General features: G+C 35.2%; 1 protein-coding gene across 1 annotated transcript in view; it reads left to right on the top strand.

Annotated features, from left to right (window-relative positions):
* Nucleotides 1-11586: 11586 nt before the first annotated feature.
* LOC126965651 (uncharacterized) overlaps nucleotides 11587-26868 on the top strand; it is a 109329-nt gene continuing 94047 nt past the window's right edge. The window contains exon 1 of the mRNA XM_050809341.1: nucleotides 11587-11897. The gene's annotated coding sequence lies outside the window, so the exon portion shown is untranslated. The remainder of the gene's footprint in view (nucleotides 11898-26868) is intronic.

Raw genomic sequence — 26868 nt, 5'->3', positions numbered from 1 at the left:
TCATTATAACAAATAATAAAATAGTATTTCATTCATTTCTGTAAACATTTATTTTATAAGTTACCCACTTATTTAGTTATTAATGTATCTACCTAATTAGTATTTATTGTAACTCTGTGTAATTATTGTAACTTTTAATATAACGACTTCAATTATGTATAGTACTACGAATTACCGCTCAATAACTATGTGCATCATGTTTGTTTAAGTATCTCAGTAAGTGAATTTGTGTTCTTTTTGAGATAATAAATATTCTGAAATCATAAATGTAAAGAAAAAATGAATTTTCTTCTCATATTCTATAGATGTATATTTTTTTTTTTAAATATAAGCTTTATATAAACCGTTATGAAATGATTTCGTTTTTGTGCGATATAGGTGATGTTTGGGATAGCGGCCTTAAATCATATAATAACAAAATTGCTTATTGCTAGGATATCAAAAGTCTTATTTTTTATGACAATTAGTGACGACACAAATAAAATTTGAATAACAAAATTTTATGAACGATGCGGGTCTCGAAACCACGACCTCTGGCGTACCGTGCCAGAGCTCTAACCAACTGAGCCAATCGTTTGAGTTACGTATTGTCATAAATTCTTGTATGCTTTGTTCAACTCTCAGGTTGTAGCTTCTTGTGTGATCTAAAGTGAAAAGGATCTAAAGCGATAACCCTCACTTCTAGGATAAATACAGAAATTAAATTTGAAAAAAAAAAAAAAAAAAGCGCCATATACCATATGTGAACGCCTTCCTCATCTCGTCACTATTTAATTTGTTATGATTTGAAACTTCTAGGCTTAATACACAAATAAAATTTGAAAAACAAAATTTTATGAACGATGTGGGACTCAAACCCACAAACTCTGGCGTTCCGTGCCAGTGCTCTAACCAACTGAGCCAACCGTTCAAGTGACGAATTTTGATTTACAAGAGCAGGTATCAACTGTAAAGTAGATCCTGTAGATGAAGCCACAACCTGAGAGTTAAACAAAGCATACAAGATTTTATGACGATACGTCACTCAAACGGTTGGCTCAGTTGGTTAGAGCACTGGCATTGTAGTGGGTTCGAGTCCCGCATCCTTCATAAAATTTTGTTTTTCAAATTTTATTTGTGTATTAATCCTAGAAGTTTAAAAACATAACATATTAAATAGTGACGAGATGAGGAAGGCGTTCACATATGGTATATGGCGCTATGGTAGTTGATACGGCCTACGTAGAACAATGGGGTGCCGCCCAGAATTCATGATTGGACTCACAATTCTGATAGCAAAACTTTGAGACATAAGGTTTACTTTATAATATCACTAGCTGCGGCGCTGACGGCAGAAAAAGGCGCTATGGTTACCCATCTAGAAGAAGCCTCCAAATGGTATTATATTTATACAAAAATAAAGCTGTTAAGTGATAAACATAAGTAAATGTACTCTGTTAAAAATAAAGTTTAAACAAGATCATTGATAATACGATTTCGAATGAATTATTCATGTTTTGCTCATGTTAATGTCATTGCCTTAATTATAATGAAACAGGTTTTATAAAATTGTTTTATAATTAACTTAAAGGTATATAAATATTCGCTGGTTAGAGCTGACGAAATAACCAAGATTATGCATCCATAGCTTTGGCTGTATAAATTAACTAATTAATTTAGGTATGGCGTAAGGTGAGTTAATTAAGATATTTATTTTACAATCTCGATGGCATTGGTTGTTATTTATAAACATACAGATATGGACAACATTTTAGAATGGTTTCGTAATATCTATCGATATCTCATTTAGAATGTTCTAGAAGAGAGTCGCGTAGACGTGACGGAAAGACTACAAGCGAGTAAGTAGTGATTTAGTATTAATTGGCACAGCTAAGTTGTATTTCAGTATGCTTCAGTAAATTTTGCAGTATTTCATAACCTACAACTTTATCAATTAAGTATTACATTTAAATTGGAACTCTTTTTAAGCCAAACTGCTGTATTTTAATTAAAATGAATGGTGATTATTTTCACAATGACATACTTAACTCATTCGTACTGCTGTAATTTTGTGCACTATTGTTGCACAAGTCAATTGCACGAACTAACAACAACACACAAAAACCCTACCAAAATAGGTAACAACTTAGACTCTGTACCGTTTTATTTACTCATGTGGTATGAGTGGCGGACACAATAGTTCAATATTGGACGCGTTACTAGGATTAATAAACACTAGAATAATGGACACGCTCTTTATATAATAAACAAGGCTTATAAAAGGTAAGAATTAAATTTAATATGTGTGCTTAAATTATAAAATTCTATAAAAATCTTGGGCAAACATCGACAGGATTCAGGGGATGATCATACGTCTGTTTAGTACGAACTGACTATTATAAACTACATTAGGAGGGCATGTATCGCTGACACACAGCATACGTAACAGATTCTAACCTCGATTGATACAAAGGATAATTTTATCAACAATGGATCCAGCTTTAAAATCCATGCAAACGGAGTTTCATGGATTTTATAAAATAAAATAAATAGCAAGTTCTCGTGTTGTTTATCCAACTAAAATGTTAGTGAAATAAAAAGTACAAAAACGTTATGTATTGCCCCGTTCTTAGAGGTGTTTAATTAAAGTATTCCGGACGAAAAGTTAGTGTCATTAATTGTTGCTCGTTAGGGAGTAGTAATGTGTAGCGAAGGCAAGAATAGCGCTGCTCACTGCGAAATAAACTACCATTAGATCCAGAGCTCGAGCAATTCAATTGTGTTTTCCTTTTAGAGAAATATTCGAATTCGAAAAGATCTTTAATGTCTCAAAAGTTTTCTTTTGCCGTATGGCCCTGCGTCATTAGTTGACGTAGGTACTTAAATATTGTATGATTTTAATGTAATTTTGAGACGACACCATAAATGGCATTTATTTTTTCAAAATTGATTTCTATGGAATGCTTTTTGATGTCATTTCTAATATAGATACTAGATACTACTACCGCTTCGGAAACAAATGGCGCTCTGGGATAGAAGAAATAATAATTACTATTTTGTAAATTTATTTCTAATTTAATTTTTTATGCAAGTTAAAATATCATTTTTAGGTATATTAAATACCTAAAAATGATATTTTTATAAAATAAAAAATTGCGTTTTATTTTTATTAAGATAGTAACTTTGTATGAATTTAATAAATATACCCATTTATTATTAGAAATTTATATGACTCAAGTTTTCGATGTAATAGCAATAAAAAAAAAAATAAAATATAGATTTTAAGGTTTTTCATATAAATACATCATGGTTTACATTCTCCTTTTTCAGCAACTGCTTACATCATGTGTTTTTTGATTTATTTAATTACATCACTTTAGGGCCCGGGAAGACTATCAAGGTATTTGGTACACTAACATATTTAGACGATCCGACGCTACGTTTTAGCAGAAAAAAAATTCTTCAAGTACTTAAGACTTTGCGGAAATCCATTGTTAATTCCGCCAATATTTGTCTTTAAACAATTCAACACGTGCTTCGCCTCTACACAAGGCATCCTCAGGACGTGTTGACTCTCCAAAATCTGGTACGAGACGATCGTCTCGGTTAGACAGTTAAAGAAAACTCAAATCATTTTGATCCTTAGCGCAATTATCATGGCCTTCGAAATGACTGACAATAATGTTTAATCAATATTCTTGGCGCTTTGTCAATTACTTTTTACAATCCAAGATTGAGTTTTGATGCAAAATAAGTATTGAAAGAGGAAATTGAGTTGACGAGCTTTGATGTTCGTCGTTTATTGGAAGTCGTCGGTGTGATTGATTCAGTGTCGGAATGATAAAATGTTTATGACGTATGCCTACTTTATAGTAGTACTAGCCTGCGCCTACGACCTTACCTGGGTGGAATTTACTGTATGTAACACTGAAATATTACAGGATTCTTGCTCCAATATAGTAGTGAAAATTACTTTTTTGCGTTCATAAACAAACTCGCAAACCAAAGAATATATAAGCTTAATGCTTTTATTTACCTCAGTTACAAAGTAAGTACTTACCTAACACCTGAAAGACGTCCAATACTGTACAAAGCCTCACCTACAGATCTCCATGACGATAGGTCGTGCGCTACCCTAATCCAACGTATTCCTGCGAACTTAACCAGATCGTTAGTCCATCTTGTTTTGGGCCTATCAACACTGCATCTTCTATTACGTGGTCGCCATTAGAGGACCTTATTATCCCAACGGCCATCTGTCCATCGAGCTATGTACCCTGCCCACTGCCACATGTGTATAAATTATTTGTAGTTGGCACACGAGACCAGTTTTTTAGCAATTCCTGTTTTGTGTGGATATTTGTTATCGTAATAAAATAGTATGAATAATAAATAACAATAATACTTCGGTGCAAAGCAAAATGGACTTATTTGGGATCATATATAGTTTTTAATCTATATTTTGTAAACCTACCTGTGTAGGTAGCCGTCTGTTCGCGACTTCCCTGTGGATTCTCTCTTGTTTTGACCCACCGCATCCCATCACGTGAGTCTCATGCCCTTTTCACCCCTCAAAAAAAAAACAGCATTAATACCAAGCATTTTGTTCCAAATAAAGATATACTTATTTACTTACTTACTTACTTACTTAATATGCCTGTATCTAGCGTGAAAGTATCCCATATGTAATCCCGACCTCATCCGATAATATTTACGCAAAATTTGAATTAGATCAATTCAGAATTTTGCATTTTTCGTTTATGCATTTTACCAGGAAATAAATACGGATAAACAGACAAACAGAAAAGTTATATAATGTACTTTTTTAGATTTGGTATTGTTTGTACATCAAATATTTGAAAAAATATTCAATGTTGTAATAAACATGTCCTGTTTTTGTATGTAGTCTGGTATTTTTTGCGGTCACTAAACAAAACTGCGATGCCCTATGAAACATTACACTAAGTCGTCTAAAAAATCTACATCAATAATTTTTAATGCCTGCGTTTTTGTTAAATTAAATATCAAAGTTTTTTTTTTATAACAGCAACATTACAAAGCAAAAATATACAGTCTCATCCATAGAATATTAACTCTATTAATAGCTGTCAAAGACTGAATGTTCATCTTCTACACAGAATATTGACACTAATATTCTAAGATCTTTTATCTTTGATCTATATAAGGTTAAGATAGATACCTAATCTTAATTTGACATTATTGACACTTCAAAGATAAAGCCTTGAAAATTAAAAAAAGTAGAGTGCCTATTTTTAGTTATACAGCTTGTAGAAATGCGATACTTACAAAAAGGTATGTATTTATTTTAAAATGAATAAAAAAAAACATTAATATAAATGACTATAAATACCAGTGAATGTTCTTTTTACAATAAAACAATAAATTTATCGAATCCATCCAAAAATAATCATAAAAATGAGAGTTTTAGATATTAGTGATAGTGACTTTTTTTTTTGTGAAAACGCAGTTGTTTAAAATTATTTTTATTAACAAATATACTAACTAACTTCCAGTGGGAGGCTCCTTTGCGCAGGATGCCGGCTAGATTATGGGTATCACAACGGCGCCTATTTCTTTCGTGAAGCAGTATGTGTAAGCATTATTGTGTTCCGGTCTAAAGGGTGCCGTAACTAGTGAAATTACGACGAACAAATGAGACTTAACATCTTATGTGTCAAGCGCAATTATAGTGCTGATCAGAATTTTTGTAAAGAATCTTGAGCGGCACTGCAATGCAATGGGCAGGGCGTATGAATTACCATCAGCTGTACGTCCAGCTAGGGTCGTCCCTAATTTTCATAAAAATAGCAAGAGTAGAAGGCCTCAATCTAAAATAACTTTCAATTATAAAGTTTAAAAAAAAATTAAAAGACCACTTACGGACAAGTCCTTTAACAATGAAATAACTATCATATTGACACGTTTTTAGTAGGGACGTTACGTCATGCATGTATTCTGTCGTATTTATTGCGGCGAGTGATCTGAAGAACTGTTTGACCTGATTCCTGCCGTCGAAATTCAATCGAACACAATCGCCACAAAATGTAATATCATCCCCATCTGATTGTGTACCGGTCCACAATGAGGTTATTAAGGAACTTTCTTTCACGTACAATCAAATATTGAATGCAAGCCAGGTGATCGTAAGGTCCAGGTTGGTCAGACATACCTTGAGAAAAGCGTAAACATCAAATTCAAATATTTTTCAAAATCAAATTGATTGTTGAACGTCAAAACTACTACTCATTCATAGAATCAGCCTGGCGCAACTCTCTAATAAACTCGTATATGTATGGCATTGCACTAAAAATAATGGCGGCAAACGCTGTCTCGCTCTAACATATATTCGACTCTTTTGTATGTTTTGGTTTGAGTGTCATGTGACATGACTGTTAACAATTTTTGTTACGAATTTTCGTTTTCTTTTACTTTATTCGTGTATTATTCAGGGTTATGTGCTTAATTATTTATAGAATAAATGCTTAAGACTTTCTAAACTATGTAATAAAAAATTGTGTGAAATACGTGGTTTAAAATCTGGCTGGTCCGATGGGAGTAAGATAATTTATCATATTGGCAGCTCTGATATTACATCATTAGTTGATTATGTTGGTATCAAGATTTAGTACAATACAAGCGACATTTCTCATTATTTTGTATGGCACTCCCGTCTCTTGAACGAAGTATTTAAATTCTCTTTGCATAGAACGCCTAAGATATGAGAAAGAGCGCAAGAAACGCAGCGGGCTCTTTTTTATATAAAAATTCGTCAGAATATAATTTCTACCTAGTAATAATGTAACATTTTCAAGAACAATTTGCATTTTAAGTGATATACCTAACTTCTGGGATTAAATAGACATATTTTATTCATAGTTAAATTTAAGAACGACGCACGCGGCCACCGCCTCTCGGGTTTGTTGAACAAATAGCAATATTTACGGCTCTTGAGGCATGCGGACCATTGGCTAAGTTGGAAGAGCGCTGGGACATAACCAAAGAGACGCGAGTTCGAAAACCGCATCATCCATAAATTTTGTTACAAATAAAATTAGTGCATTTAAGAATATAATGAGATGCAACAGTTTTTTTCTTTAAATTTTTCTCTGATTATTAAGGACCTATATTATAAATAGTACGAATCGCCTTTTTCTGCAGCACATGGATGGTATTTAAATTGGCTGCATATACCATGGCACATAAGACTATGAAAATAACTAAATTAGCTATTATATTACTAGTTTTTTTGTTTCTGAACTGGTGGTACAGATTTTATTGAGATCTTAAAAAAATCTAAAGGGATTAATTAAAAAAAAAATACTCCTTAAACTTTAATGAAAGTAATATTGACACATTTTAAACGCACTGTCTTGCCCTAAACTAAGCAGCGCATGTAGGTACTGTGGGTGCAAAACAATGATGTATTTAATACAATATACTTACGTAAACATTCATACATAAATATCAGTGACTAAGAAACAACATACATATTCATCATATAAATGTTTGCATCTACCGGGATTTCAACGGAAGACATCTAGGCTCTTTGAGCAGAATCACTTTAATGTTTAGAACAGCAAAAATATTATAAGTATTAATTGATGGAACCTAATTTGTAAATTATACACGTTACTTAATTTTTAGAGGCATCAACAAACTTTAGTAAGATCAGTATTAAAATCCTTACTAATAATAAATGTAGAGTTGTTTTTCCCTTTGGTTATACTGCGAAAACTACTAAACCAATCGAAATAATACTTATACGATAAGATGCAGTGTATTTCGGAGAAGGTTTGAGTATATAATTTATAGTGATTACTTATAATAATAATATAGCTTTTATTCAGATCTTAACTAACAAAGATAACTAACAATACTCTAAAACAATCATAAAACATTAGAAACAAAATAACTTATTCTAGTATTTGTATTTTTTTTTTAGTTTTTATGGATCTGTTTGCCAATCGGCAAAGGCCTCCTCCAACCGTTTCCATTCGTGTTTTTCTTGAGCCATTCTGTTCCAAGTTACTCCTGCCACTTCCCTGATATCATCATCCCATTTTTTCTGAGGTCTACCCCTTTTCTTTTTCCCTTAGATACCATGTTGTCACTTTCTTACTCCATTTGTCATGTCCTCTTACCATGTGCCCAGCCCATCTCCATTTGAGTCTTCTAATTTTGGTTTTAACATCGATAACTTTTGTTTTGCTTCTGATGACGCGGTTTTTTAGACTGTCTGATCTTTTCAGTGATTACTTATACGGAACCTATATTATTTTGACTTATAAATACCTATATGTTTGAAATACAAATAATTCAGTCAGTGACATTTCATTGCATATGAAATGTCACTGACTGACTGACATGCAATGAGCGGGAACGGGGTACTTAATTTATATGGCAGAACAATATTTGCCGGGTCACTTGTATTTAATAAAGCAAGAGTTATGTAACTTTCTAGTGTTACCTAAGTTATTTTAAAGAAAATAACCGATAACTGGTATAGGATGCCAGCCAGGAGGGCAGGGCATTTCTCTTACCATTCATATATCTATATATATATTATATCAAATTAATGTATTGGCTACTTATATATACTTATATTTGTAATAAGATAAATAAAATTTAATTAATTTCCTTTTACAATTCGCCCAGCAAAGCGGGCGGGAACGGCTAGTCTATATATATATATATAATGAAAATGGTCTTTATTTGAGGCTCTTTCACGCCTAAACCAGTGATCGTATCGACATGAAACTACCAAAAAAAAAAAAATCAAATTCAAATTCAAGATTTCTATATTTGGTATTAAATACATTTTACAAAATTACTTAAATCTACTTATTAAAGCAATTTACAATTAAGCCTTATATATGTAGGTATCAGAAAACTTATTTCTACAACCCTATCTACGTATTGAGGGATAAAACTTTATTATGCTTAAAAACTAATACATGAGGTTTGTGGGGGGGGGGAATCCAGGAAACTGGGAAAACCTGGCTATTTGCTATTACATGAAACTACCACCCGTCGATGCGGAATTTATCCTAGATGGTTTATGGTTTGTGTTTTTATTGTATTTATAATTTAAAATTCGCCCAGCGAAGCGGACGGGAACGGCTAGTCTATCATAAAAAAAACACAAAAAAATACTAGCAATTTAGCTAACCTAACTTTTCTTGGTAAAACTTAAAACAATCAAGTAAATGGCAAATGAGACTTAACAACTTATGTCTCAAGGTGACGAGCGCAGTTGTAGTGCCGCTCAGAATTTTTGGGTCTTTCAAGAATCCTGTCGAAAAAAAAGGCCTTTGAAACTTTCCCTCTATTTTGAGCAATGCATGCACACTTACACAATGTGACATACCAATCGCGAGTGTAAGACGTTGCTAGTCACGCACACTAAAGTAATAAATCTGGCCTGATTTCATCAGTTGTCTAGCAGCAAGAGGCTCTATCTAGACGAATAAATTATCTAAGTCTAAATCATCCCCAATTTTTACTATATGAGTAATGCAGACATTCTTAAACTAAATGTCTGCTTCTATATATATACGTTAGCAATTATAAAATGCCAATCCTAGACACTTTTTATTTAATTTCCTGCTTTTGGCATTTCAATATCCAACCTCTCTTTCAATCCATGTTATTGATGAATTATTTACATTTTCTGTTTGGCATTTGCATGAATATGACAGTTTAGCGTTTTCGAATCTAAGTTGATCTGGAATTGAAGATATTTTTATTTAGATTGGCCCATTGATAGACGACATAAAACATGGATTTTAAATAATCTTACAGTTAAGTTAAAAAAAAACTAGAAAAACACGCTTTTATAGAAAACCGAAATAAAAATTAGTAAAGAAATTTAAAATTAACAAAAATTTCTGCCTTATAGACGAAAGATGAAAATTATAAAAAATAACATAAATCTTATTTTACAAATTGAATAATGGAATAATTTTATCAAATAAATGTATTGTCATCGGTCCTCGATAAATCTACGAATTTTTAACAGAATCTGGCCGTTTAAAGTGGTACTTAATTGCGCCCAAATGAGTCGGTTACAAACAAACATACATACAGGTGAAGCTAATAAAAAGCATGTAAAAACGGACATTGAGAACAGCCGCAAGACAATCTGTACTTCGCGATGTACTTATTACTAATAAACGGAATATACTACTACATAACCGATACAGCCAACGTGGATTGAACTCACATCCCGTGACAAGGTATAAATACTTCAAAGGTTAGATTTAAAATTATAAAATTACGGGTTTCATTCCGGGAGTGCCGGCACGAGTGATAACTTGAACATTAACGTTGTCCATTTTTGAATAGTTAGGGAATAATTTCTCACGTATTTCCTTATTTATCAGTATAAAAGTACTGGCATTTATGTGGTAAAATACAATATATATTTATTGCGCTACCGTAAACAAAACTAACAATTTTTATTACATAAAAAATTTAACACTTCAGACCTATCACAATTATTTTACACTAAAATGTTTATCTCTCAGATAAATCAACTTTCATCCATAATTTCAACGACTATCTTACGTATTTTCGATCAGGTCACGTGTCCTGACGCGAGATTAACATTTTATACCCATCCCAAGAAAAGTGCTCAACGCCGAAGAAGTTTTCGCTTGAAAAATCACAGGTAGCGTACGATAATTTTCCACAAACGGATCAGAAAATTCTCACACTTATATTTTATGAAATAAGAAAAAATTATTGCTTCATGAATTGGATTTTTGTAATCTCCACGAAACTATGGTAAAAATGAACAGCAAGCACATGTCAAGTAAATATATGATCATCCCGTGACGAAGCTACTTTCTGGAATACAGGAATACGTAGACTTAACGTCCACGTGTACATAGAATACACCATATAATACTAATTATGAGAGCAGAAAAATTGCACCACCCAAGCAATATAGGCTCTATAATTGGCTCTGAATAGGACGACCGCTCGAGAGATTCTTCATTGATGAAAAGGTTAAAGTGCTAAGATTTCTATACGTGCGTATTTGAAAAGGTTAATCTTGAGAATTCTAAGGATTTAAATCTGCCATCGTGGCTATAATATTTCAACATAAACGTTTAGTTAATGCAAATCGATTGCCAGCACAAAATATAAATGACGCTATTACCAATATGAAATATTTTGCACATTATGTCAGATTCGCTTAATGTTCTCATGGTAATGGTTATGACTCACATCAAAAAACTTACGCAAAATCCCTCTGTTTCAAAAGGTGACTCTACAACACGCAGAAAAATATAGAAAACTATTTTATTTCATGCCTTTCGTTGTCTAATATTGCATAAAGCAATGCTAATTACAAACTTGTGCATATGTGCAACAACAGATATTTCGTACACTTTACAAAGGCAGCGTAGTAAGTTAAAACTATCAAGACTTGAATTCGGGTTTCCCTACGAGGTTATATATATGCGTCTCGTTCTCGCTAAGGTTAAATTGAATCTAGAGTGGTTCTGTCCCGCTTTTGCTAAGGAGGCTTGCGCGCAAAGAGAATGTGGATAACGAACGACCTTTTGCTGGTACGGGCAGCAGTGCGGAGCGTACATTCACCGGGAGTGGTACTCACGTAGAACAGACCACAGCGACCGTCTGACAGCCTGAAAAAATTACGTGAATATTACAACACACACGAATTGATTGTTACCGCGTTACGTTGCGGCAAAAGTTCCCATCGGCGACCCTAACGAACAAACTCTTGCATATCGCCCCCGGCGTATTGTTTATGATTCTTGTTTTAGCCAAGTGATTTTATTTTAAATACAATTTCAACTACTAGTGGTTTCAACTGTGTTTTGTGTTCATTTTTATTTTGATTTGATTGGATTTCACTCGAGCTGCTGGTAAGTTTAGTAAATTTTATAACATTTTACTTACTTAAAGTGCCAGATTTGTAATTTTTATTTTCGCACGTAAGAGCTAGAATAAATAGTTTTATTGTGTTTTTGTTATTGTGTGCATTGCATTACACTTTTAATTTAAATAATATATTAAATGCTATTTAAGCCGCTTTATAGTGGGCTCTACAGACTTCGATAAATGTTTACATGTTCTCTTAGTAGAACTGTAAATATATTTCGCACACTTAATGAGTAAGTAAAATATTTAAGGAAGTTTTATTTGTTTTAGTTGAATTCTAAGAGCAATTATCTTTTCGGTTGGGTTCCGTATAGGATATTTATTTATTTTATTAATTTTTATTTTAAATATGCAATCTGTAATATTAGATTAATATCTAAACGTCCCCTTTTTTCTAAACTATAATTAGTTTCTTTACATATAATCTTTATATTATGTACCTAATGCGTCATCGTTGATAAAAATAGGATTTATAACCAGAATTTTTAAATAACTCTTTCTGTACCCTAAAGATAACAGATCTTGGCGAATATCCCTCTGCAAAAACGTGGTAACCCTCATAAAATTTATGGGGCCTCGCCGAACAATCCATTTTTTGCTTCCAGCGTTATATAAAATATTTTTTTATTTTTCCGAATAATAACGTTGCTATCTTTTTCATAATATCAATTTATTACATTTATGAAACAGGCTTTTTTAACAATTGTTGCAAATTTAGAGACAGTTTTTCTTAATGGTTAAATAAATTGTCAATGCGAGTAAATACCTACCATCAAATGATTAATGTATTTTTGGTCGGATACTGCAATTATTAGTCCTACCTTAATGTACAAATAAAACACTAAAAACCGTTAAAATTACATTTGGGATAATTATATGAATTTCGCAGATATTCGCAATGAATTATGTAATATTAATAATTACATTTGAGTTATAATTTGGTAATTAGGTAATCATGCAATAATCTGTTAGATAAATAGATAAATGCTTCACAAATTCACGGTTTCGTACAAAAAGCAAAAGTTGCGGCTTATATAACAAAATCAAGTGAATTTTGTCGAACAGGCGACAAGCAAGTTGTTTTTATATAATACATCAGTCGACAAGATCCGGCTTCGTCGAGTTCATTTGCATTTAGTAAGTCACTATGGAATTCTTTGCAACAGCCAATCGCTCAGCGGCTGGACAATCTAGCAAGGATAATAATTAATAGAATGTTCTAGGTCTGCATTCATAGATCAATAGTTCAATCATTGATCAACGACACGACCAGCAATAGTTATAAGTTGACCCAACAGACGTTTCTCTGTACATAATAAATAAAATACTGTTTTCATGAATTGGTCAATGATATTTCATAACATCAAGAATTATTTCGTTAAATATGCTCCTTGTTGTTATAATGAAATTGTTTCACAGCACAACTGTCAAACCGCGCGTCAATAAATTCTCACATAGAAAATATGTCCATACAAAACAAATATTGGAAATAAAAATAATTATGGATTCCAAATCGAAATAAAAACTAACCTATCTCTCTAAATCAAATCAATAAAACGTAATAGGTATATTATATACAAGTATGTAAACAATTAATCATTTATAAATGTACAATAAAAAAAATATTACTAGCTGACCTGGCAAACGTTGTTTTGCCATATAAATTATAATATATGTAAACCTTCCTTGAGCTTCAACGAATTTATTACAAAAGATTTCATTGGGATCGGTCGAATAGTTTAGGAGTTATTAGGGAACATACAAATATACATTCTCTTTTATGTATATAGATAGATGTGTTATCTAAAATATTTATAATATTGTCAACTCACTCAATTAAACAAGGAAAAAATGGGAGGAATACTATTATATTACCCGAAACCTCGTCATTTGTTGGAAGCTCGAGCCAAATAACTTTTAAATTTAATTTTCTCCTATTGATACCACAAATTATATTAAATATCTTTGTATGTTTCACCATAGAGAAACCATTTAATGGACAATCAGACAGACACATCATTATTATCACATCAAGATATTGGATTCTGTTTGATCTCTTTAAGTTGCTTTGATTTTCAGCTTCGCTAGTAAGCATCTCTCAAATTTGACTGACGTAATTCAATGCTGTCACCTATCAGAAATTCTAGTCACATAGACAACTGATTGGCTTATCTAGCAAATCTGCGCAAATGGTGGAATATGTACTATTTATAGACTGAGATGATTTATACATCTAGATAAACTATGACTGCTGTGAAATCGTTGAAAAAAATAAACTTTAGAACTAAGCTCTATTTTCAGCAATTCACGCACACTAACACAAAGTGTCATACAAATCGCGAGTGTAAGACGTAGCTTGCCGCGCACACTAACGTAATATTCCTGGCATGCTTTTATCGGTTGTCTAAAAGCAAGAGGCTCTATCTAGAGGTATAAATTATCTAACGGCCGTTTTCAATAACCTATCTATCCTTAGTTAAACTTATTAGAGGTAGACAAATCTATCCTTTTACGCTTACTTACATTTCAATAACCTATCGACATAAAGCATTGGACTATAAACTATTGGGCTGGACTATAACAATATTGGACATAACTATGGATAGATAAGATCTTGTCATTAAACGGTGACAGCAATGTATCCGTAACTAGAGGTATGTTATTGAAATCGTCCGTTAGTTTATAGATTTATACCTTTATACCTATTTAATTTCCATTTTAAATTTAAATTGAAAATATATCTTATCTCTGAACGTAACTTTTCTGTACACAGCGATAATGTTTTCAAACTAGAGATCAAAGCAAGTTATAACTTTTAACAACTAACTTTAAAAGTTATGATAAAAATATTTGCTGAGAATACCATCCTTTTAGAATTCACTCATAAAATGAAATTTTACTGAGAAGCGGATGTAAGATCGCGTTAGACTTATTAAGTTTTTCATTTTCCTTGCACATCCTACGCGAAAGTTTTTTCACGAAGTTAAGCTCTATGTTTATTCAAAGAAAATGTCTATAACAGACTATTTGTGGGTAGAAGTTTGTATTATATGACTCAGAAGGTCTCGCTCGAGGTCGTTGGATTTGATCCGCCTGCGTACTTACAGCTATATCTATTTAGAACGAACTTTAACAACTTTACTAACTGTTGGGTTTTAAGCGAAGACGGTTTTATGAGTCATAAACATTTAAAATTGTCAGTGTTTAAAACATTCACAGCGGCAGTATCTGTTATGATGTTGAGTTGCATTTTTTTCATGATGAAGAGTGGTAAAGCAACCTTGCTAATGGATAATCGCAACACCAGGGGTTAAGAGATACCTGCCCTTATAGCATAAGCACATGGTTGGATTTGGTACGGCTGAACCATCGGACGGTCCTGTGGATACCTCGCACCAATTGGTCAGGGGTGGTACGATCCGGACGGTAATAAAATTATTTAATTCGGGCTAGATTTTACCACAAGGGCGCCTATTTCTTCCGTGAAGCAGTAATGTGTAAGCATTTTTGTGTTTCGGTCTGAAGGGCACCGTAGCCAATGAAATTATTGGGCAAATGAGACTTAACATCTTAAGTCTCAAGGCAGCGCAGTATTAGTGCCACTCAGATTTTTGTGGTTTTCAAGAAACCTAAGCGGCACTGCATTTTAATGGGCAGGGGTTATCAATAACTGAACGTCTTGCCCATCCCGTGTCTTATTTTCATAATAAAAAAAGACAGCGTCCAATGGGTTGGCCGTACCAAATCCGATCATGTGTAGAGGCTATTATGTTGGTAAGTATACTCTTAGCTTGCTTCCAAAGTCGTATAGGTTTGGGAAAACTACAGCTAGTAATAGATTCCACAAAATGGCTATCAAGTCAGAAGTTTCTCGCAAAAAGCGCGGTCGTAGACATCCAGACGTCAACATGATTCGGGTGAAATTTCGCATTTTGTATCAGTCTTGTTTCAAACGTCATATTCACGAGGCGACTTAAAACAATACTCATTAATGCGTAGTTAGTAGTTACTTGCAAAAATATCGATCATTCTCAGTCTTTTAATGCGTCGAACTTGAATATCGTCACCATACCGGTTACATTAATGAACGCAACAGGATTTAAATGATTCATATTATGAAAGGACAGTATTAAATATACACTTGTCTGAGTACAAAGTATTACTCATATGTTAAGTTTCTGATTTTAAATGAAAAAGGAGAAAATTGACGTGATTATTCCCGATCCGATAACATCCGATGAGCCTAAGATCGTTTAAATTTTGTTGTTTAATTAATGACATCATTTTATCGTACACAACATACCAGTGGGAGGCACCTTTGCATAGGATACCGGCTAGGTTATGGGTACCACAACGGCACCTATTTCTACCGTGAAGCAGTAATATGTAAGTATTATTGTTGAAGGGTGCCGTAGCTAGTGAAATTACTGGGCAAATGAGACTTAACATCTTATGTCTCAAGGTAACGAGAGCAATTGTAGTGCCACTCAGAATTTTTGGGTTTTTCAAGAATCCTGCATTGTAATGGGCAGGGTATATCAATTACCATCAGCTGAACATCCTGCTCGTCTCGTCCCTTATTGTCGTAAAAAATCCTGTAAACACGATGGGGCCCACTGGATGGTGTGTGATTACTTTTGTTTGTTAATTTGTTAAATTCTGTAAATAATCAAGCCAATCTTATTTCTTTAATAGAAGAATTATTGATATCAGTCCAGTAGTTTTTGTGTGAAAACATTACAAACATACATACAAAAACACAATTGTTTCCTCTTTATAACATTAGCTTAGACAAAGTTGGTACAATATAATATTTATAGCACCGCAATAGAGCTAACTTCAAGTAATTAGAGTCGATAGAAGTTCTCGTTTGTGTAAGTCTCAACAAGATACAAAGTATATTCCTAACTCTTCTCAATGTCATAAGAACACATGAAACAAAAGTTCCAGCAACTTTTGTTGTACAAAAGCGTTTGTGGTACTGTGGTATCATTACAGCTCATTACTAACTTCTTAATATATTTTGTTTCCGTCACTGTACGACGAAGCTCCGATGACGTCATCGACACAGATGGAGTATTTATTTATATTCCTTAGCAGTTTTCATCATTATGTTGCCAATTTTTACTGCATGCCTAACAAATGATCAAATATTTATAATTGGAAGTGGGATAGCCTAGCCTTTGCATGTGCAAATGGAATAATCGGCATCCTGTGATGCCGGCCAGATGATAGGTACCACAACGGCGCCTATTTCTGCCGCGAAGCAGCCATGTGTAAGCATTACTGTGTGAAATTACTGGGCAAATGAGACTTGACATCTTATGTCTCAAGGTGACGAGCGCAATTGTAGTTTCGCTCAGAATTGTTGGGTATTTCAAGAATCCTGCACTGCATTGTCATTACAATGCAGTGCCCATTGGCAGGGCGTATCTATTACCATCGGATGAACGTGTTGCTCGCCTCATCCCTTATTTTTTTTTAAAAGTCATGCAACAAAAATACTCAAGCGTCAAATAGTCGCTGCCTTACACGAGTAAGTAAAAAAAGTAAATGTAAATTCATACAAAAGTAATTGAGTACAGTTTCTGCATCATCCACACAATAAGTAAAGGTATTGAGGGCTTATTCTCTTTAAATATTTTTTGAAGGAAAGTCGGGCCAGACTCGTGGGTGTATTAAAAATCTCATTTGCCCCGAGCAATTTCGTCGAAGTGAAATTTTGTTATTAGTATGAAAAGTACGAATCTATAAAAGTTGATCCCGTCTTTCCCAGCCATTTCATTTTTATGGAGATTAAAGTAATCATTACTAACTGAGTCTTCATAACTTAATGGACATTAAGTTTAAAATGTAAAGGAATTTCTTAAATTATGCTGTTGGTTTAGTAAAAAGAGGGTTATTTTTTGAACATTTATATGATGAATATAGATGTTTGTTTCCGAGTCATGGATGTATGTATGTTTAAGTAAGCATATTGTATTAAATATATCGTTGTCTTGTACATATAAGCTATGCCTAGTTTGGGGCATAAAAGGCATTTATTTTCTCAAAATTGATTCCATTAGAATTATTTTTGATGTCATTTCTAATATACTAGATAGTACTACCGCTTCCGAAACAAATGGCGCTCCGTGAGAGTTGAAGTGGTGCAAGAAACTCATCCAGCATTCTTTTTTTGCGCTCTAATGAGATATACAATATTGTAATATCAATGCTATTGCTATAAAATAATCATAATTGAGTCCCAGGCTGTCGGATCACTTCGATATTCAGGTGTGGAGTAGTAGGATTTACGACAGCGCCATTTTTTTTATTTTTAAAAAACATTTAACTTTATTTATTGATAATGCCTGGCTGGGACTGTATTATAAAAGTGTATACAGTGTCGTAAATCTTACTACTCCACAGGTGAATATCTATATGATCGGACAGCTTGGGACTAGATTAAGATTATTTCATAGCAATAACAATGAGTGTACAATATTGTATATTTTATTAAAAAGAGCGCAAAAAAAAGAATGCTGGGAGAGTTTCTTGCAGGGGTGGGATAGACGCCTTAAAGTGACGTTTTCAGAAGACTGTAGTGCCATCTGTTAGTTGGCCCGAAAATGAAAGCTTTGGCAGCTGTCACTCGCTTTGAAACCTTTCAACTTTTCTTTATTTGTGTCTATGTGCCTACGCCTAGTGTTTGCACATGTATGTAGCTCTCATGTTCCATTTTGCATATTTAAACTACTAAATCTATCCTTTATGTTCTATGTTGTGACAAAATTAGATAACTAACTCTACGCGCAATTTCAACATGGTAAAAAATTGCAATACCTACATTAAAAAGTAGAGTTAGTTATTTAATTGCGTCAGAACATTAATAATGAATTTTATAATTTAGAGCTTTTATATAGTTTCGGAGCCGATCTCCAGATGGCGCTAGTTTTCAAATAGACAGCTCATAATGTGTAGAGAGGGCTCTCTTTTCCCTACATATTATTATACTCTTTGGTTTCTTGCTTCGCTTCTCCTCTCTCAGAGCGCCATTTGTTTTAGAAGCGGTAGTAATAATAGAAATGATATCACAAAGATGCAATACCACTAGATCTTCGACGGAGGCCTTTGTCAAGTTGAAGTCTTTTGGTTAATTTCATAATGATACTGGAAGCATTGTTATCACCATTAAAATGTTCACAGAATGAAATTACACTTAAAAGTACACCGAACTCATAGTACTCCCTTTGCTTATAAGCACTATCATATATTTTTTGCTCTGTTGTAAGTTTTTTTTCTTTTATTTATAAGAAAAGAAGGGACGAGACGAGCAGGATGTTCAGCTTATAGTAATTGATACGCCCTGCCCATTACTCTGCAGTGCCACTCAGGATTCTGGAAAAACCCAAAAATTCTGAGCGGCTCTACAAATGCGCTAGTCATCGTGAGACATAATATGTTAAGTCTCATTTGCCCAGTAATTTCACTACCTACGGCGCCCTTCAGACCGAAACACAATAATGTTTACACATTACTGATTCACGGCAGAAATAGGCGCCGTCGTGGTACCCTAATATAATGCTAATCGCCGACATCCTGTGCAAAGGAGCCTCCCACTGGTAGAAAAGTGATGTAGAAGTAGTTTAATTGAACTCGAACTCGAACGAAAGCCCGACAAAATACTACATACATACAAACAGAATATAACTATAGTTAAATGAACTGTGTTAGTGTAGTGAAAGGAAAAAAGCATTACTTAAATCATTTGTTAAACTGCCGATTACGAAATGACAGTAAGTGGATTTCGTAAGCAATTAAATAGTTTAAAGAATGCGTGATTATTTGATCACCCCGAGATATTGGGTTTTTCAAATATCCTGAGTGGCACTGCATAGTAATGGGCAGGGCGAATCAATAACTATAAGCTGAACATCCTGCTCGTCTCGTCCCTTATTTTCATAAAAAAAAAAATAAAAAAGACTTACAACAGAGCAAAAAGTATATGATAGTGCTTATAAGCAATGGGAATATTATGAGTTCGGTGTACTTTTAAGTGTAATTTCATTCTGTGAACATAAAGGTGATAACAATGCTTCCTATATCATTATAAAATTAACCGAAAGACTTCAACTTGACAAAGGCCTCCGTCGAAGATCTAGTGGTATTGCATCTTTTCGATATCATTTCTATTATTACTACCGCTTCTAAAACAAATGGCGCTCTGAGAGAGGAGAAGCGGCGCAAGAAACTCTCCCAGCATTCTTTTTTTTGCGCTTTAATAATTTAATAATTAAATAGTTTAAAGAATGCGTGATTATTTGATCACCCCGAGATATTGTGTTGGTTCTAATAATACTTAGTAACGCACTACTGCCATACAAAACGGATCCGCGATTTCACCAGGCGCACGCCATCCGAGCACGATCGAGTCGCGAAACATCGGAACCAATTAGCTGGTAAATGGGTCTCACAATAGATTATTATAAGGCATCTAATACTTCATATTTCACCTCACGTATCGGGTTACCGTTCTTTGTTACGTGCGCCACTTTCTGTGAGTGAATAGGGCCGAAGGAGTCAGATGTGCGCGGAATATGATTAATTATTTCTTGCTCATAAATATAACGCGCGGCCTGTGTGTTCTCAGTCACAGTGGATCTTGCTTCGTGACTATAATTTAAGTAACGCAATGCTACATTATGAATAATCCTCAGTATTATCCCTTTATGCTCTTCGCACATCATCTGACAAGGGCCCATTTTGTATATTGTCAAAGATGTGATATTACAATAAAACGGTAGATTGTAAATCGACTGCATTTATAACAATTTAACGGCCTGGTTTTTGTGACATTGTAATTTCACGGGTACACTATTAATGATATTATAATAAATCTAGGTATATGGTGTATATAGTGGAAAATGGTGTATGTGTTTATCTGAGTAGATGTTTTCCATATATATTGATGATGATCCTAGTGCCTGCGCCGTTGCAGTAGCCGATGTGATACTACAGGGTATGGATATTTTTATACCAAACTCTGTAGTACCCATCGGTGGCAGATCACAGCCCTGGTTCGATGCGTCTGTTAAAGCAGCATCTGACTGCAAAAAACAGGCGTATCGAACTTGGGTTGCGGCGCTGGGCACAAAGGATCCGAACTGCACAGTTCTTAAGAGGAAATACAACCGTGCCTCCAGATTTTTTAAGCGGCAAATCGCCCGTGCAAAGTCAAAACACGTCGTCAAAATCGGCGAGCAGCTTTCCAGTTACCCGACCGGAACACGCAAGTTCTGGTCGTTGTCGAAAGCTGCTCTTGGTAACTTCAGCCAGCCATCCATGCCGCCGTTGCACATGAGGAATGACACCCTGGCCCATACGGCAAAAGAGAAAGCCGATCTCTTGTGCACTCTTTTCGCCTCCAACTCGACTCTTGACGACAACGGAAAAACACCGCCGACCATCCCGCGGTGTCAGAGCTCTATGCCTGAAGTACAGTTCAGACAGAAAACTGTTAGGCGAGCTATGTTTTCGTTGGACGCCAGGAAGTCGAGCGGGACGGATGGCATTTCTCCAATCGTGCTTAGAACGTGTGCCCCTGAGTTGACGCCGGTGCTAACGCGTTGATTCCGGCACTCTTATTCTTAAGGCGTAGTCCCTGACTCATGGAAGTCAGCCCTTGTCCATCCGATCCAAAAAAAGGAGACAGTTCGGATCCGGCAAACTACAGGCCTATTGCTATTACTTCCCTGCTCTCCAAAATCATGGAGATCGTATTTAGCCGTCAGCTCTTGGTATATCTAGAGGGTCACCAGTTGATCAACGACCGACAATACGGGTTTCGCCATGGTCGGTCGGCAGGTGATCTTCTGGTATACCTAACACATAGATGGGCAGCGGCTATTGAAAGCAAGGGGGAAGGCCTGGCAGTTAACCTGGATATAGCGAAGGCCTTTGATCGTGTATGGCACAAGGCGCTCCTCTCCAAACTTCCATCATTTGGGCTTCCCGAGAGCTTGTGCAAGTGGACCTCCAGCTTCCTCACTGGGCGCAGCATACAGGTCGTTGTCGACGGATATTGCTCGAACCCGAAGCCCGTGAATGCTGGAGTGCCCCAAGGCTGTGTGCTGTCTCCCACGCTGTTTCTTCTGCATATCAATGATATGTTGGACACCTCCAACATTCATTGCTATGCAGACGATAGCACTGATGATGCCGTATACACTGGCCATGCAGGTCTCTCTCGGAAAATCGTCGACCAATGCCGGGAGAAACTTGTGTCTTCTATCGAGTCCTCTCTTGAGAAGCTCGCGGAATGGGGAAAATTGAACCTTGTCCAATTTAACCCCCAGAAGACTGAAGTTTGCGCGTTAACCACAAATAAAACCCCATTTGTCGTATCACCGCTCTTCGAGAACACTTCTCTTAAAGCCGCGCCTAGTATCGGAATACTGGGTCTCGAAATCTCGAGCGGTTGCCAATTTCGTGGTCATCTGGAAGGCAAAGCCAAATTGGCTTCAAAGAAACTGGGCGTCATTAATAGAGCACGGCAATACTTCAAGCCGGCCCACATACTAGCGCTCTACAAAGCGCAGGTCCGGCCACACATGGAGTATTGCTGTCATCTATGGTCTGGCGCACCCCAGTATCAGCTCGATCCATTTGACCACGTGCAAAGCAGAGCAGCTCGAATTGTTGGGGACCCAGTGCTCTGTGAACGGCTGGATCACTTGGCGTTGCGTAGAGACGTCGCTTCATTGTGTGTCTTCTACTGTTTAACCTGATTCCTGCCGCCGAATTCCACCTTTTTTTTTTATTGAATAGGAGGACAAACGAGCGTACGGGTCACCTGTTGTTAAGTGATCACCGCCGCCCATACTCTCTTGCAACACCAGAGGAATCACAGGAGCGTTGCCGGCCTTTAAGGAAGGTGTACGCGCTTTTTTTGAAGGTACGACACGCAACAAGTTAGGATATCATCCTCACCTTCGCACGGCGGCTTTCTAGGAGCTTTCTTCCAGGTACCACAGCTGTGGAATGAGCTTCCTTGTGCGGTGTTTCAGGGACGATACGACATGGGTACCTTCAAAAAAAGCGCGTACACCTTCCTTAAAGGCCGGCAACGCTCCTGTGATTCCTCTGGTGTTGCAAGAGATTGTGGGCGGCGGTGATCACTTAACAACAGGTGACCCGTACGCTCGTTTGTCCTTCTATTCCATAAAAAAAAAATATTACTAGCTGATGCCCGCGACTTCGTATGCGTACGTCACCAAATGGCCCAACGGAAGACCAGCGCTGGTTTTCAAACCAGCAAATATGCTGAGTTGGGACCACTTTGTGACGTATAGAAAATAATATTTCTCAATTTTGTTTTATGTTTAATTGTACTATATCGTCATGAATTAACTTATTTTCTTTCTTTCTTTCTTTCTTTCTAGATAAAGTGTTTTTAAAACTAATAAGCAGGTTTGTAATTGAAGATTATGTCATGTCCGCTTCCAGTTCCACTCCCGTTTCCAACATATTATATTCATATAATAATAATTATTAATATTATATGGAACTAAGATGAACAAAATTCAAAATTTGAACAATATTCAGACCGCTTACTATGCATACATTCCCACATGGCGTCATATAATTCGGTTTTGTCTTTTTGTCCCCAAGCTAACTTATGTTCTCCGATGTTGCCCTCTTTGGAATCATGAGATACTTTTGTCAAGTTTGGACGATTCTCTACGAAATTTACTATCAAAAATATTAAATTGTTCACTGTCTGATATTTCTTGGTGCCAGGCTTCTCTGCCCATTCGTTTTGGTGGAATTGGCATCAGAAAAATATCTAGTATATCCTTACCAGCATTCTTATCTTCTGTTCACAGTGTCAGCACTTTAAATGATAAAATTATCTCCCCGTCATTAGGGTCCCTGCTACTGGTGTATGCGGAAACTGCTTAAAATGCTTGGAAAGTTGCCTGTCCAAATGAAAATTACCCTTTAAACATGCGATCACAAAAGCTTTGGGATGAGCCACAGTGCAAAATCATTCACAAAAGGATATTATTATCAAGTCACAATATTTCGGATCAGGCTCGTTTTATTGCTGTTAGCGAACGAGATTCAGGGTACTGGCTTCAGGCCACTCCTTCGAGTAACATAGGGACACTTCTCGATAATTCCAGCTTCTCAATCGCAGTTGGTTTACGCCTGGTCATCTCTAGAACAGTTCCCCATATGTGCCGCTGCGGAGGCAATGTAGACAGCCTTGGTCACCATGGCTTATCTTGCTGCCGCAGTGCGGGCCGACTCTCACGCCATGCCGCCTTAAACGACGTCTTGCGTCGGGCCTTTACTACCGTTAACGTGCCGGCTATCCTAGAGCCGAATGGAATTTCACGTGATGATGGTAAGAGGCCTGATGGCATGACGTTGATTCCTTGGAGTCGTGGAAAGCCACTGGTGTGGGATGCGACTTGTGTGGACACGATAACCTCCTCTCATATTCAACATTCATCTAGGAGGTGCAGTGGCGGAATCTGCCGAAAACCTAAAGCGGAGGAAATATGCATCACTCGGTGATGGATACATATTTGTTCCCTTTGGGGTGGAGACGATGGGTCCTTGGGGTTCATCGGCACAAAACCTCGTAAAAGAGCTATCCAGACGTCTAACCGATTTAACAGGTGACCCAAGATCTGGTTCGTACCTCTGTCAAAGGATAAGTTTGGCTATACAAAGAGGTAACGTTGCCAGCTTCATGGGCACCTTACCTGCCGATAGCGATCTTAATGATATTTTCTATTTGTAATTAATTAATTTTGTTAGATTATTTAAGTTTTATTTTATTATTATTTATATAAATAGCGTTATTAATTATTAAGTCATATATATAATTTATAAACAAACATATTTATGAATTATAGTTAAAAAATAAAAATCAGTTTATGTAGACAGCCAATACTAAGATGAATATTAATAATATTAATTAGTAAGATTCATCTTAGTTCGAGAAAGATTGCTATGGCAAACTAAACCGATAATTAAAACTATTCCAATAGTTATAACTCATCAACGTAAGTTTAAGTTTTTCACAAATCCCGCGGGATAAAATGTATTCCTAAGTCGTTTCCCAAGCTCTAGTCTATCGCTTTACCAAATTTCATCAAAATCGGTTCAGTACCTCCGGGGTAAAAGCATAACAAACACACTTACATTTATAATATTAGTCAGTATTAGATATGAACACAAAATGTTTACAAATAGCCATAAACGATCATCTAAGATTTAGTTTTTATAATAAAGATAATTTTGTCATGGCGGGTAAATTTGGAATGGTACCGCATAAATTTTGCCAACTTAAAGTAATCCAAAGTTTTGAAATCCATTTTAAGTTTTACCCACGCGAGGCCTCACGCAAATACATTGGCCTGCTTCCAAAATGTCTTGCCAAGGTTCAAAGACACTGGACGTCTTTTTGTCCGGGGTATAATGCTATCATTCTGTTTAAGATAAGGTAATAAAAGCCACTTGAAAGCAAAGCTCATTTATCTACTGAAATCCCCTAATGGACTTCTTTTTAATTCATTCGCTGAAGATTCTCGCGCATTTAATTATGTAAAACCTTACTGAATAGTGAGTGGTACTACCAATAGATCGTGGTGATTAAATGCGTTTTATTTTCCATTGATGGCCCCAGTATTAATGATAATAATAATAATATATTAACACACGTTTTACACAATTATCTTGCCCCAAGTTAAGCATATATAGCCTGTGTTATGGGTTACAAGACAATGATATATTTAATACAATATAGTTGCTATTCCTCACATAAACACTTAAGTTCCATGAGGATGGCTTTAATTGTTTAGTAGTTTGTTTCTTGTATATTTTGAACAATAAATAAAAAATATAAAAAACATTCATTCAACTTGCCATATATCATAGCAACAGACAGAAAGACTAATTTACATTAACACGTCAGTGATGCAACCCTCAACGCTTTAGTGTCGACGCCTAGAAGTGTTTAACAATATTTAAAAGTAATTCACATTTCAATGAACTAATTGGTATAACTTCACGTTTTCATAACAACATTTTATGAGTAAAGTTTTGCTGTGTAATTAAGTAAGGCTATATATAAATATCAAAGGTGTTTTTGCAATAACTTCTAGAGTAAAAGTAACAGGAAAAAGCAATTTTAACGAGCTTAGATGGGAACTGTTGCAACAACGTTTTGAAAGGAAAAATATTTTTAAATAAAATGTTTTCTTAATTGTCGCTTGTAACTATGAATGAGAGAAATCTCTGTTTGTTTTGGATTCTATTACCGTATAATTTCAACTTAAAAACAAACGCTTTCTTTAATTACTGAGTTTATTGCGCCCATTCTTCTCAGGTATGTATGAGGCATTCGTTTTGGAATGGGTGGTAGTTTTTGACTTCCAATAAGTGATGTCACATCCTATATTGAATAAAAATATTTGAATTTGAATTTACAGAAAGAACTCTTTTAACTATCAATTTCTCTATTTATAATAATATTGACACACTTTTTATACAAATTATCTTGCCCCAAATTAAGCATATATAGGCTGTGTTATGGGTTACAAGACAATGATATATTTAATACAATATACAAACTTAAGCATAAATGCATTTAAACATCCATGATTCGGAAACAAACATCCATATTCATCATATAAATGCTTGCACCTACCGGGATTCGAACCGGGACATCTAGCTTAGTAGGTAGGATCGCTAACCACTCGGCTATACAGGTCGGCTATTAAGACTTAACAATTGAAAAAGTAATGAAAATGAATTTATTTTGGAAGAAACACTGACACATTCACACAATGTAGTTAATGAGAACAAAATATATGCTTAATCTAAATTCTTACCTTACGTAATACAAAAGAGAACTAAAAAGCAATACTTAATGTGGCAGTAGTCTTCCAAAACTGGAGT

The sequence above is a fragment of the Leptidea sinapis genome, chromosome 8 (assembly GCF_905404315.1).
Source record: "Leptidea sinapis chromosome 8, ilLepSina1.1, whole genome shotgun sequence".
NCBI lineage: Eukaryota > Metazoa > Arthropoda > Insecta > Lepidoptera > Pieridae > Leptidea > Leptidea sinapis.
The sequence above is the reverse complement of the archived record's forward strand: the minus strand, read 5'-3'. Positions and strand labels throughout refer to the sequence as shown.